A 14413-nucleotide genomic window follows, 5' to 3' on the forward strand; every position below is an offset into this window, starting at 1 on the left:
TCTGCCCTTGGGTCCTGCAGTTCTCTCCCTGGTACTGCTGGGAGTTGTAGTTTCCAATCACTGGAGTAGGGGATAGAGTCCAGAAAGCTGGAGTAGGGGGTGGAGTCCATAATACTCTGCAGAGTTCCTTTAGGACATCCTTCCCCTTAACAATGTAACAGTGAAATTTTCTTTCTTTCTTTCTTTCTTTTTTTTAAGATTTATTTATGCATATAGAACTGGTATATAGGCCAGAGGAACAGGGGCATTAAGTGGATTCAACCGACACAGAGTGGGGAGCAGAACAGAGAGGGGAGCAAAACAAGAAGACTGATGAAGTACACTGCTGAGGGGAGCAGCAGTTGAGCCAGGAGAGGTCTGCTGTTTAGTTCACTTCCCTAACCAGAGATTGAACTAGGCCGAAGTGGCTGTGGCTAGCTTCTAGTGCTGCACTTTAACCTGTTGCACCACTAGGCCTCGAGGGCTCAATAACAGTAACATTTTACTTTTCACCACTTAACTTAGCTATATCCTTTTATGTAACTTTAAAATTATTTAGTACCCAAGGAAGCATAAAGAAGAAGGTTTTACAAAGTTTGGTTTATGCCATTTTTAAATGAGGATTTGCTATGTGGCACAGTACATCATTTGCAGTAAATGATGATTTGCTTCTTAAAGCTAGGGAATGGCCATTCAAAGTCATCCCTTGAAGATTACCAATTTTTTTCATCATTGCCAATTTCTATACCATATGTGGCGTGCATATTATGTAGCAGACACTGGACTGGGCACTACTGATCTTAAGTTGCTCAGTCTAGTCAGTGAGAGAAGACAGACAAATTACCATATTCTGAGCATCTGACAGAGTTTGCACATGGACTGCAGAAGATTCCATAATGGAGCATCAGGAAAGATTTGCTGTGGGATGTAATGTCTGAAACAAGAGTTTAAATATATATATGAATAATGGTAGGAATTAATCAGAACATGAAGTGGTGGTAAAGTAGTGGAGGGGGGTGTTTCAGGCAGAAGGAACAGTATGTGCAAACAATAGTTACCCTTCTTTCCATTCTCAACTTTATAAAATAGGGCCTAATTGGGTCCTCCCTGCTGATGCAATAGGTTAAAACACAGCACTATGAAGCTGTCCACAGCCACTGCAGCATGAGCTCAATCCCTGGTAAGGGAAGTGACCCACATGGCGTGGAAGACTTCTTTTGACCTGACCTCTGCCTGCTGTTCCCCTCAACAGTGAATTTCAGTACATCCACCTGTTTTGCTCCCCACTCTGTCTCTAGTGAATCTTCTCACCCTCCCTCTGCCCCTGTGCCTCTAGCCTATAGCCCTTGTATATATAAATAAATAAATCTTAAAAAAAAAAGAAAAGACCTAATTGTGACTCATCAACAGGTCTCACCTACTATCTGTCTGGCATGTCATAAATATTAATAAATATTTTCTGAACTTAAATAAACTCAACTGCAAATATTTCTTTCTGTTTCTAGATATTGGTTTCAAGGATAGTAGCCTGAAACAGGAATTCCTGCTCTCCTGGTACATATGTGTGTTATAGAGGTGTTAGTTTGAACCACCCATTTACAAAGCACTTCCTACCTACCAGGCACTACCCCAAAAGTTTTATGCATTCACTCATTTGATCTTCACAACAGACCTGTAAGCAGGTATATTACCCCAGTGACACAGCTGGAGACACAGAGAGGTTAAGCTTACCCAAATTGTGGGTGGTAGAGGTAGAATTGAAAACTAGGAAGTTTTGGCTTCCTGAATCATCTTAACCTCTATAATTACTCTTTCAAGAGATTTTAAGCTCAGATTCTTATTTCTAAAGTGACCAAAAAAAAAGAAGAAATAATGGTCATGCGGAAAATGGGCAGCAGCTACTGCAGCCTGTTCATGCATCAACTGTGCCTGACGTGTGCCCAAGGACAAGGCCACTAAGAAGTTTGTCCTTCAAAACATAGTGGAGGCCTCAGCCATCAGGGACAAGTGCAAAGCAAGTGTGGGACACCTGTGTGCTTCCCAAGCTACACATGAAGCTACAGTGCTGAGTGAGCTGGGCCATTCACAGCAGGGTAGTCAGGAGCCATGCTCATGGAAACCTCAAAGACTGACACCCCACCCAGGCCTAGACCTGTAGGTGCCGCCCCAGGAACTCTTCTGAAGTCCATTCAAGAAGCTAAGATCTGGGCCCTCTCTGGTGGTGCAGCGGGTTAAAGCACAGCACCAAGAAGCTTAAGCCACTTCTGCATGAGTTCGACCACCGCCTGCCCTGGAGGAGATCCACATGGCTCGGCAGACCTCTCCTGACCTGCCCGCTGCTCCCCTCAGCAGTGTACTTTGTGATCTGCCTGTTCTGCTCCCCACTCTGTCCCTGGTGAATCCTCTCACCCTCCACATCTCTGGCCTGTACCCCAGTTCTGTATGAGTAAATAAATAAATCTTAAAAAAAAAGAAAAAGAAAAAGAAGCTAAGACCTGAAGTACTGAAGAAAAATAAAATGGAAATTATACTTTTTCTAAGACATTTTTAAGTGCTTTTTCAGTCTTCTCTTTAGCAAATGGAAAAGAAATTCTAAATGTTCATTCTCCATTGTCTTTTTTTATTGACCTCAGATTTAAACCTATTTGGCCTAAGTATGTAACAACAATGGATATTTTGTAAAGCAAGAGTAAGAGTAGGTATAAAGTGGAAAAGACTATTGTGAATACAGTATAGAATATAGTTAAATGGAAAGATTAATAAATGTGTAGATAAATGAAAAGACTGAAACATTAAAGGAGATAAGAGAGGTTGGTATAGAGATTAACTCTGGAAAGTGATAGAACATACACTTATCTGCTTTGGTATAAGTGTATGTGTAAATGAAAAGAAATATGTGGTCTGATAGAAGAAGGGCAAGAGACTAAGGGAGTTCCCATATGCTGGTGGGAAAAGGAGAGGGAGGGGAAATGAAGGGAGTCGTAAAGTTTAGAAGCATTGTTTAGAAATTTAGGATGGAGATGGTTGGCTGCTGAAAGATACAGGATGACTGTACAGTGGTGTGAGAGTGTGACTGGATGTCATAAATTTTAGTTGTGCTAATTCAAATTGGATGAGCCAATTGCCTAGATACAGGGGCAAGAAGATCAGGCTGAAATTATGACTGGATTGACCCAGGCAGTGAAACTGTTACAGGGTAGCCCAGAGTGAACTGAGCTGCCTGTCTGTGAGTCCTCATCCATCGCTTAAAATTTAGTTGTTCTGCAGGCATACACAAAAAGGTAATGGGCTTATTTACAAAAGAGGAAAGGAAAAGGAAACAACTCAGGGAAAGAGAGAGGGATACAAAATAACTGGAATATCTTACCAGCTCCACTAACTTGGAGCTCTAGTAACAAAACTAACTGATAGTCCCCAGTCACACAGTCCGAGAGCGAGCCTTTACCTCACCAAGGGAACAGTTAAAAAAACCCTTTCTTTTTATCCCCCAAAGTCCCAGAATGCCTGCTTAGCTCCGCCCTTGGGTCCTCGCAGTTCTCTCCTTGGTACTGCTGGGAGTTGTAGTTTTCCGATCACTGCTCTGAGGGTAGAATCCAGAAAGCTGGAGTAGGGGATGGAGTCCACAAAACTCTGCAGAGTTCTTTTAGAACATCCTTCCCCTTAACAAAACCATAATGCTTTAATGGTTCTAGGTAAGGTAGATAATTTTCTAAGGTCATATAGCTATCAGGAACAGAGCTATATTTAAATATGAAGTTGACTGACTTGACAATCTTAACTAAGCTACGAGGCTAAGGTGTTGAACAGAGCACCTATGTTGACTGCCTAAGAAACTGCCTATGTCAACAATAGACATTGGAATGAAACAACACCTAAAAATCAGTTTCCAGAATTTTGGATGGTTAAAATACATCAAATATGTATCTGCTATTCTACTGTTGAGTTAGACTTTCAGTAATCAAACTTCACCTATTCAAATCTTTAAAATATTTTTTATTTTGTGAATTAAAATGTATCTGTAGGAAAAGCTAAGGGTTGACAAAATTTAAATGTTAAATATAATGCAGGTTAAAACAATAATGAGCTACTACTAGATATCAAATAGAATGGCCACAATCCAGAACACTGATAATATCAAATACCAACATGTAGAGCATCAGGAAATCGTTGCTTATAGGAATGCAAAATGGTACTGCCACTTTGAGAAATAGTACAGCGGTTTCTTAGAAAACTATAGTATACTTAATTATAAAACCTAGCAACCTGAAGTCTTGGTATTTACCTAAAGAAGTTGAAAACTTATGTCTATACAGAAGCCCGAACACAGATGATTCTAGCAGCTTTGTTCATAATTGCCAGAACTTAGAAACAAATGAGATGGCCTTGAGTAGGTGATTGGATAAAATGTAATGCATCCAAACAATGGGCTTTATTCAGTGCTTAAAAAAAAATAAGCTATCAAGATATGAAAATAATTGAAAGCACTTTAGTACATACTGCTAAATGAAAAAAAAGCTTAATCTGAAAATACTACATACTATGTGATTTCAACTATATTACTTTCTAGAAAAGGCAAAACTATGAAGACAGTAAAATGATCAGAGGTTACCAAGGGCTGGGGAGGGAATGAGGGGAAGGAAGGAGAGAGGAAAAGATGAAGGAGAGAGGAAGGTGCAGAAGAGAAGATTTTTAGGCCAGTGAAAATACTCTGTATAATGCATGGATCTGTCACTATCCAATTGTCCAAACCCATACAATGTCTAACACCAAAAATTAGCCTATAAAATAAATTCTGAAATCTGGGTGATAATGATTTGCCAATGTAGGTTTAGCAATAATAACAAATGAACAACAAATGTTGATAACAGGGAAAATATGCATATGTGGGTCAGGGAACATATGAAAAATTGTTTCTGAACTCAAGAGGTTCACTGATTGGTGTGAATCTGCTGATACATCAGACCAAGCTGACTGATCGTGGTAGATTCAAGTTGAGAGACAGGGAGATTGCTCTCGAAGAACTGCGTCTCCTTTTAAAAGGAAATTAGGACAGGGTGGAGGAATTGGAATGTCCGGAATCTTAGTTTGCTTGGGTACACTGTGTTTCATGACCAAATCATGCCTCTGGGTGGATTGTATACTCATAAAATAGAAGCTAAGTCTCCCTTCAGTGGAGATTTTGTATCCAGTGCATGTTAATAAACCTAAGGTAATTTTACCTCACTGAGGGTCTCTTCTATGCATGTTATCTGAGGGTTTAGCGAGTTTGACCAGTTTATACCTACCTTTTAACAGCTTTATGGATTTTCATGATAATACAATATCTTCTTTGTTAGCCCTCTACCACTTTGGTAATAAAATCTCTGTGCTGACCTCTCAATTTTGTCAAAAATTAAATATGTAGCTTATTCTCTTGACAATTAATTTTCTCCTCTATATGCAAATCTTATGTATATTTATGTATCTATGAAATTGGGAGTAAAAGTGGTGAAAAATGTCTAAAGTATTAGTAACTCTGAATGAGGAGACTTGAACTGGGAGAATAAATTTGGGAACTATGTTAAATTGTGTAAGTTTTAGAGTATTTCTTTACTTTCTTTTCATGTATCAATTTTATTTAGGGGGAAATAAGGGAAAAAATTCTTTTTTGCAAAAATCTTCAAAAACTTTTGACAAAAGTATGTGCGCACACCTCCTAATAGGAGCAGGCTCAAAGTAAAATGTTGTTAGATGGGAGGTTGCCTCACTGGTAGGATGTCAGATGTTAGGTAACCCAACCTGTTTTTCTGTAAGGGAGACAAATTACAGAATGTGTTTGCTTTACAGGGTCAACTGGTAGACTGTATTAGCTAGGCCTTTTGGGTCAATAATAGATTTTCCAAAACATGTGGGGCAGTGAGGTATATATAATGCAGTGAGTGTGCTATGGCCAAGTGTGGTATGGTGAGGTATGGAGGAGACTAGTGAGCTGCAGTATGAGATGTTTCTTTATTCTAAGTGACTCCAGCACAATGGAGGAACTATAACCTGTTTTGGAAAATCTATTATTGATCCAAAAGGCCTAGCTAATACAGTCTACCAGTTGACCCTGTAAAGCAAACACATTCTGTAATTTGTCTCCCTTACAGAAAACTTCTCATCTTGCCCACTGCTCCCCTCAGCAATGTACTTCATCCATCTGCCTGTTCTGCTGCCCACTCTGTCTCTGGTGAATCCTTTAACCACCCCTGCGTCTCTGGCCTGTACCCCAGTTCTGTGCATAAACAAATCTTAAAATACAAACAAACAAGCAAAAAACACTGTACTTCTCTCAGAGGGATTCTTAAGGCACCTACCCACACTGATTTCAACAATAACTACATTCAAAATAATAATAATCTCAGAGGATAAAACAAACCACACAGGAGCTGGGACAACAAAATCCACACATTTAGAGAACGAACTGGCATTATTAAATGATTCATGAGTTGGGCAGCACCCCATCCTGGTTCTGCTAAGGCTCACACAAAATGGAGGATATTTATAGACAGAAAAGGTGGGACAAGGTATTTAGCACAAGAATATTTCAATTAAATCTACCTTTCCTGGGGACTAATGGGAGGTCTTATGCAGATTACCTCATTTTAGTCAATTCCAGAATGATTGGTTTAGGATTACATGTTTGGGAAAATACCTAAGAAGGTAAGAAGTTGAAGTTGAAATATGTAGGTATTAAGTCTGGGTACCTTTCCTTTGGCCCTGATGTGAAGGACTCCATCTTAGAATTTTTTTTTTTTTAACAGTCTAAGTCGTGGAGTCATACATCATAATTAGTTGGATAGATTTCATTTAATGAATGGCATAATTCTTTCCACATTATGTTCATTGTCTTAAAGTTCTCTTTCCCTTTAAAATTCATCACCGAAAAGCATTAATGTGATATTGTTTGAAACAGAAATATATGATTTCAGAAGAATTCTTCCAACCCTTTCTGCAATCTGTTACTCGGCTGCACGTGGAGAGGAGATATTTGAGTCAATTTGCCTCTGCTCCCATAAACCTGCAAAATAAAAGGAACTGAAAGCAGTTAAATTTGGAATAGAGATAATTTAAAACAGTATCATTGTTAAATGAATATTTAGAGAAACATTTATTTTTTATTGCTAAACAAGTTACTAATTGATTTAAGAAACTGATTTCAAGTCATTGATTTTTGATTCCATGTACTTTTCAGTTGATATTAATTACAATTTTTTAGAAGGGCAATCAAGATTGGGTGCTCGCTGTCACAGTACATCTGACTTTTAGAGATAAAAGTTACTTTGGAAGTGTAGTCCAACTCCTGTTTTAAAGGAAGCTGTAAGAAGTCACACTCCACAGTACCAGAGAAAGCCCTAAACAATTTCATGTATCAGTATTTGATAATTCTATAGCTAAGTCTCCCATGAAGACAGACTCTGAGACAGATTTGTGTGTAGGAAATACTTTGGGAAGTACCCTGTGGGGTCAACACCTATGGGGGAGTGACTCCCAGGCTGGTCTGGAGCTGGAATGGATGGTCCAGAGTTATCTTGACTCAAGGCAGGAACCTGGGGTTTTAGAACCACTCTCTAAACAACCAGTCCTTGTATGCAGACTGCTTTCTGGGAGGTAGCTTGACCTTGCTTGGGATGACAGCCTTTTTCTGAGGCCCATTCTGGGAGAACGACTTCCCTGAAGACTATGGGTTACCACATTCAGCATCTGTGGAAATGAGAGCCACAATGCTGAAGAGGGTGAAGGTTGTAGCAAAGGTGTTATAGATAAACACAAAGAAGAGGGACAGAAAAGAGAGTCCAGGCACTTAGAGAATCCAGCAAAGGAGCATTTACAGGAGCGCTGCTAGGCGAGGTTCACTGACCCCCCACAAGGTTGGAGAAATCCCACCAGAGCCAGAGTCTGGGGGCTTTCTGGGATTGATCAGGTATGTGGGAGATAGGGGCTGGGTGCAGTTGGGCAGAAGATGGGAGGAAGCCGTTAGTTGTTTTAGATCCTTATCAGTCTGGTTCTGTGCTGCTGTCTCCAGTTAATCTTTGATTAACGCAAGGTCCGGTCTCCAGAGCCCCTTCCCTGCCTCCCTAGATTCTCAGGAACCCATGTGTTTCTTGGGTGATCTTTCAGAGGGGTGCATCACAACCTTCACTGTCATGGTCCTTTCACATGTCTACTTAATTCATCCCACTAGCGCAAGACCCCTATTGAAAGACCCCTCATTATACTGAGCTTAAAGGAAGTATAACATGATGCACACGACTAATACCCTATCAAAACTCAGTAATACTTATTGACAAATAAAAAAGAAATTTATTATAGTAAGCATGGTTAAAAGAAGATGTTATTATACATAGTGCTAATTTCCCCTGAATTGAAGATACACTAAAACTAGGACCATGACTTCTTATATTAAATATATTATCATCTTGAGATTAGACAGCCTCTTTGCTTTTGAATTGGCGGTTAACCTATGATTGTGGGGGGTGGGGGTGGAGGTGGGGTGTTAAGATGAAAGACCATGAGAGTAAGCCTGACGATATTACTGTCATGAAAGGCTTCCCTGTTATTCTAATTAATTGCACAGAAACCTAAGAGGTAAAAACCCTGCTAACTTCTAAGTTAATTTGCTATCCTTTTTTATTTGTATCACCAAGGGGTATAAAGTGAATAAATCAATATCCCTGAAGCACACACTTAAAAACATTAAACTTTTTATCTCTTTAATAGTTTCTTTTTTCATTAAGAAATAGGATTAAAGAAAATCTTCACACTTAACATAGGATGAAGTCTTGAAGAAAGTAGGATATAACACTAAAATATGAGATATTATGTCACTTTTTAGAATTGTGGGTTTGTATTGAATAGCTTAGATGTTCTCATCCTATCTGGAAGATCATTTGTGCCAAAATTATGCTTAGTATACTTATAGACCACATTCCCTGTGTACAAAATTACTTTGATGTAAGGAAAAAATACTTTTTTTTTAAAGATTTTTATTTATTATGCATACGAAACTGGGGTACAAGCCAGAGGTGCAGGGGTGGTGAGAGAATTCCCCCAGAGGCAGATTGGGGAGCAGAACAGGCAGATCGGCAAGTACACACTGAGGGGAGCATCAGGTGAGACAGGCGAGGTCTTCCGCACCATGTAGATCATCTCCAGGGCCAGGGATCTAACACAATGAAGTGCCCCTGGCCAGCTTCCCAGTGCTGTGCTCCAACCCACTGCACCACGAGGGAGGGCCCCGATATTAACCTTTAACAACAAAAAAATCCACACATCACAAATATCATTATAAAACATAATGAAAGACTTTTTGTATCAGTAAAGCATCTCGTTGGCAGGCCCAGTTACAGCTGTTGATATTTGGGGAAAGTTCTAAAAAGGCAGAGGCATCTCTCTAACAGGCAGGGTACTTCTCTTAGTTATAGGCTTATATGAAGGATGACTTCATCAGCCTTCACTCAGGGAGAGAGCTAAGTTTCTCTCAAGGTTAGTGGTATAAACTAAGAGATATCTCTTCTATTTAATCACAACTTCTCAAAATGCCAAAGAAGATTGAGCTAAGCGTTAAATTTTAAGAATATTACATATAGCGATATGTATGTATTATATATTTTTATATCTATGCATACATAATGTTGAATGTTATATATATATATATGTATATATTTGGACACTTCAGCACTCAACTAATTTTCAAATAATTTTATAATTTTTAGATGTCATTAATAGTTTGCTAAACATTTATAATGCTGAGAAACAGCTGTGCCTGGTCTCCAACATGCCTTCCCAAGTAGCACTATGGTGTTGGGAAGCACATAATGATCTACCTTTGCTAGAATTCCAAACCAGTGGAATTCCAGAACTAGAATCCCATTACTGGTGTAAAGCTGAGAAGGAAATAGTCCATTTCCCAAAACCACTGCACTCTACCCTTGTAATAAAGTCACATACTGAACTTGAAGCTTCCATTTTCTAGACTGATACATTAACATATTGACTTGCCATCATTCTTGTCCCCAGCTTCTTTCATTTATCAGGAGTAGGCCTGCTACCAGAACTCAGCTGCCTCAGCCGTGGGAGTGGGCAGGAGCCGTGGTATTCTTTCAACCTGCTGCTCCACCACAAGTCAGTTGTGGCAATTGCTCCTCAGAGACCTTCTATGTAAAGTTTACTTCCTGGACTGTGGAGTGGACCAATCAAGTGTGAACTATGTGTTCATTGGAGCTACATGGTCCAATCGGACTTTTGTTACGAGAACCAAGCTCTCACCAGAAGTCACTTGTCTGAGGCACACTTCCTGAGTTGTGGAACGGACCAGTGGGGTGCTATGGGCTGATTGGCAAGTGGTCCAGTCAGCCACAGGATTAAAAAATGGTCCAATCAGACTTATGGGTGGGGCACTCTAAAAGAAGATATAAGCCAGGGTCAGAAGTGCTAGGGAGAGATACCACTAGCCCCCAGAGAAGAGGAGAGATGACACAAGCCCCTGAAGAAAAGAAAGTTCCAGTCTCCATAGAAAGAAGAAAAGAAGCATCCAGCAGCCGCCCTCCAAAGAGGGAAGAGAAGCTGGAGGACTCTGTGACAGACTGGGCCTTGGTCCTATCTCTGATATTGCCTGAAAGGAGCACCAAAGGCCCTGGCCTGGTGTCTCAAAGAGCTATTTGTTGTTGGCAAAACCCAACAACTCACAGACAGCTGTGGACACTGGGTGTCTCTGACACGCCTCTGTGGGAGCTGTAGTGACATCACTAATGGCTATTACTGTCCAGCACTCCTGGTGACTGTTAGTAACTCTATTGATACTACCTGGGTGAGATAGTTGGCCATTTGTGGATACAGTAAGCACTCTGTTTCCCCTACTTATAAAATAAAACCATTGTTATTGTTCCTGGAGCATAAGGTCTCTTGCAATTGTGTCTGCAGGTGAGAACCCACAGACTGACCTGTCCTCTTAGCAGGCACTGTCCTTTGTTAGGCTGTGGCTTATAGACCCCTATTGTATAAAGGTTGTATTGCTATAGCCCTTGGTTTTGGTTTCTGGCTTTTGGCCTTTTAGGACTTTTTGGTGGCACTCTGGTCTCAGAGCTGCAGCAGGTGGGAGGCCATTCCATCTTTTCACCTGATCTCTGTCTTATTGCCCTTTTGTAACCTTGTCCACCCCTGTTTCATGTCCAAAGAAAATATTCATAATTTGTTATCTCAAAGACAATGAAACCAAGTTATTATCTTGCATACAAATTATTATAGTGTTAGGTAGATGGAGACGGGTATATCTAGCTCTATTCTCCCCAAAAGAAATTCAGAAAGCTCTGAAGTTAGAACTGTACTGAATAGAAATATACAATTTGCTTTGTATAATTTTTCCCACAAACAGATGAAAAGTTTTCTGATATCATTTGTCACTTTCTAGGCTCTCTCTAGTGAACTCTCTTAAGATGATTTAAAAATAAATTCTTTGCTTTCCAAACTTCAAGTACAAGGTGAAAATCTTCTGACTTTAGGCAGGGACTTCAATCAGCAACCTCTTAAATGTTATCAACTTGTGCCTGGACCAAACCTTAGACCTCTGTAACAGGCTCCATTCTCTGCATCCCACTCTAGTTTCCACCTCCATTGTGATCTGGTTCTTGCTCTCTACCTAGCCCTTTGAATCTGGTACTGCAAACTATCTCTTTCTCTCCAAGTTCACTATTGCCTAAGTCAGGGAAATGTCACATATGACATGGTGACCACAGTTAATAACACTGTGCTGCATATTTGAAAGTGGCTAAGAAAATAGATCTTGAAAGTTCTCATCACAAGAAAAAAGTATGTAATATGGTTATACATGTTTATCAGACTCATGGGATGATCATTTTACAATATATACATGCAGCAAACCTTTAAACTGTACACTTGAAATTAATAAAATGGTATATGTCAATCATAACTCAACGTAGAAAAGAAAGCTGAGTTTTTTTTCCACATTATAAACTCAAATGCAGTGTTTTGTGATAGGTATGTGTGGTGAATAGTACAATGCCCCTCCACCCTATTTATATCTATCAGAATCTGTCACTGTGGAAGCTTTTTTGGAAATAGTCTTTGCAGATATAATTAGATAAGGTGAGGTCACACTGGGTCCAAGTGAGCCCTACACCCAGTGGCTGGTGTCCTTGTAAGAGAAAGGAGCAGGAAATTCAGACACAGAGACACAGAACAGTGCACATGGGGATAAGGCCTCATGAAGACAATAGCAGAGACAGGAAAGATATAGCTACAAGCCAAGAAATGCCAAGGATTGCAGGCAGCCTCCAAAAGGCAGGAGAAAGGCATGGGACTCATTGTCCGTTAGAGGTGCTCCAAGAAGCTAACCCTGACAATCGACAGTTGTGATGTCAGGCTTCCAGCTTCCAGAAACAGGAGAGAGTAAAAGTCTGTTACTGCAGTCCACCCATTTGTGGTAACGGTTACAGCAGATCTCAGATAAGATTGCAGCACATATCCAATGCTTTTACTCCACAGCAGCACTGCCTACACAGTAGTGTGGTAGATTTTTTTTTTAAAATGTAAAATAGACCTGCTACTTCAGACTAGAAGGTGAAGTCTCCAAAATGGTCTACAAGCTCTGCACCATCACCATAACTCTCACCTCATTTCCTCTACCACATCATGTTGCTGTTTTTCTCAAGACCATTTATTTGCCTTTTGTCGATATACACATGAATCCGTCCCTCACCTCCTTCAGGTCTTTACTCCCCTGGCTCCTTTTCAGTGAGATGTACCCTGACATCTCTATTAAAAATCATTCCTGGAATCTTATTGTAAAATATTTCTGTTAAAATGAGATCCTAGTCTTAAAATTCCTGTCACGGCAGATTTACAATATTGATCAATCCAAGTAAAAATATATTCTGTGAAATATATTTAGCCAGAAAATGAAAACAAAGCAAAGCAAAAACAAAACAAAAAAAAAAACAAACAAACAAAAAAAAAACAAACAACTACAACAAAAAACCTGTAAATAGGTCAATCCAAATGATGTCTCTGTATAAATGAATTATATAATTAAAAAGAATCACACACATAATCACCATTAAAAAAAAAATCATTCCTGGGCCCTCCCTGGTGGTGCAACAGGTTAGGACTCAGCACTGCAAGCTGGCCATAGACGCTTCACTGAGAATTCAATCCCAGTCCCTGGAGGTGAACCACATGGCACAGCAGACCTCTTCAAAGCTGCCCGCTGCTCCCCTCAGCAGTGTACTTCCTCGATCTGCCTGTTTAGTTCCCCATTCTGTCTCTGGTGAATCCTCTCACCACCCCTGCACCTCTGGCCAGTACCCCAGTTCTGTATACATAAATAAATATTTTAAAAAAAAATCATTCCTAGTACCTAACTCCCTTAGCACTATCTAGCATAGCATATGTTTTACTTATTTATTTTTCCATGTCTTCCCCAATAAAGTATCAGCTCTCTGAGGGCAGGGATATTTGTCTGTTCTGTTTACTACTATGTCTCTAGCACCTGTAGGCCCAACACAAAATTGAAACTCAAAAAGTGTTTGTTGTGTGAATGCATGCTAACATTTTTGTGTAGTTGTGTTTTCATATTTCAATGACTATCCTGCATATGAATCGCTGCTTGAGCTGGTAGGACTTGCTTACATTACTGTTACCAATTCCGGACCTGCCAGGGCAGAGGGCACCTGGTGTTCTTGTGCTGTGCTGTCTAGCCTGGAATGCCATGGCCACAGAATCTCTATGGCTCTCAGAGGTGTTTTATTCTGCTCTGGAAGACTAACAAGCACCATAGACTAGTTGGGTTAAACAAGAGACATTTTATTTTCTTAACAGTTCTGGAGGCTATTAGTTCAAAATCAGATTGTCTGGTGAGGACCCTCTTCTTAACTTGCAGATAGCTGGCTTTTTGCTGCATCCTGACGAGGCAGAGAGAGAGAAACCTCTGGTGTCTCTTCTTCTTCTTTTAAGATGACCAGTTCTGGGGGATTAGGGCTCCACCCTGATGGCCATATTTAATCTTAATCACCTCCTCAAAGTTCCCATCTCCATTGAGTTTGAACTTCAATTAATGGATCTGAGGTTTAAGGATGGGGGACAAGAGAAATCCAATTTAGTCGATAGCAGTTAGGCTTTCTGGAACCATTAATGTCATAAGTAGGCTTTAGTGTAGTAATATCCTATTATGTTTTCTCTAACAAAAATGGACACACACTTGTGACTACCAAGTCTTCCCAGGAATCCTAATTATATTGCATCCATATATTGGCACTTGCCTGAATATAGAAACACATAAATGATGAATAACATATAGATAGAGCCTGTGCATACTGAATTATTTAATTCTCACTTGGTATTTTGAGGTGAGCAGTTTGACCTATAGTCTAGGGTAGGTTAGGGTTACTTTAAAAAAAAA

This window comes from Condylura cristata, unplaced genomic scaffold, assembly GCF_000260355.1.
Source record: "Condylura cristata isolate star-nosed mole 26May11 unplaced genomic scaffold, ConCri1.0 scaffold00010, whole genome shotgun sequence".
NCBI classification, from domain to species: Eukaryota; Metazoa; Chordata; class Mammalia; order Eulipotyphla; family Talpidae; genus Condylura; species Condylura cristata.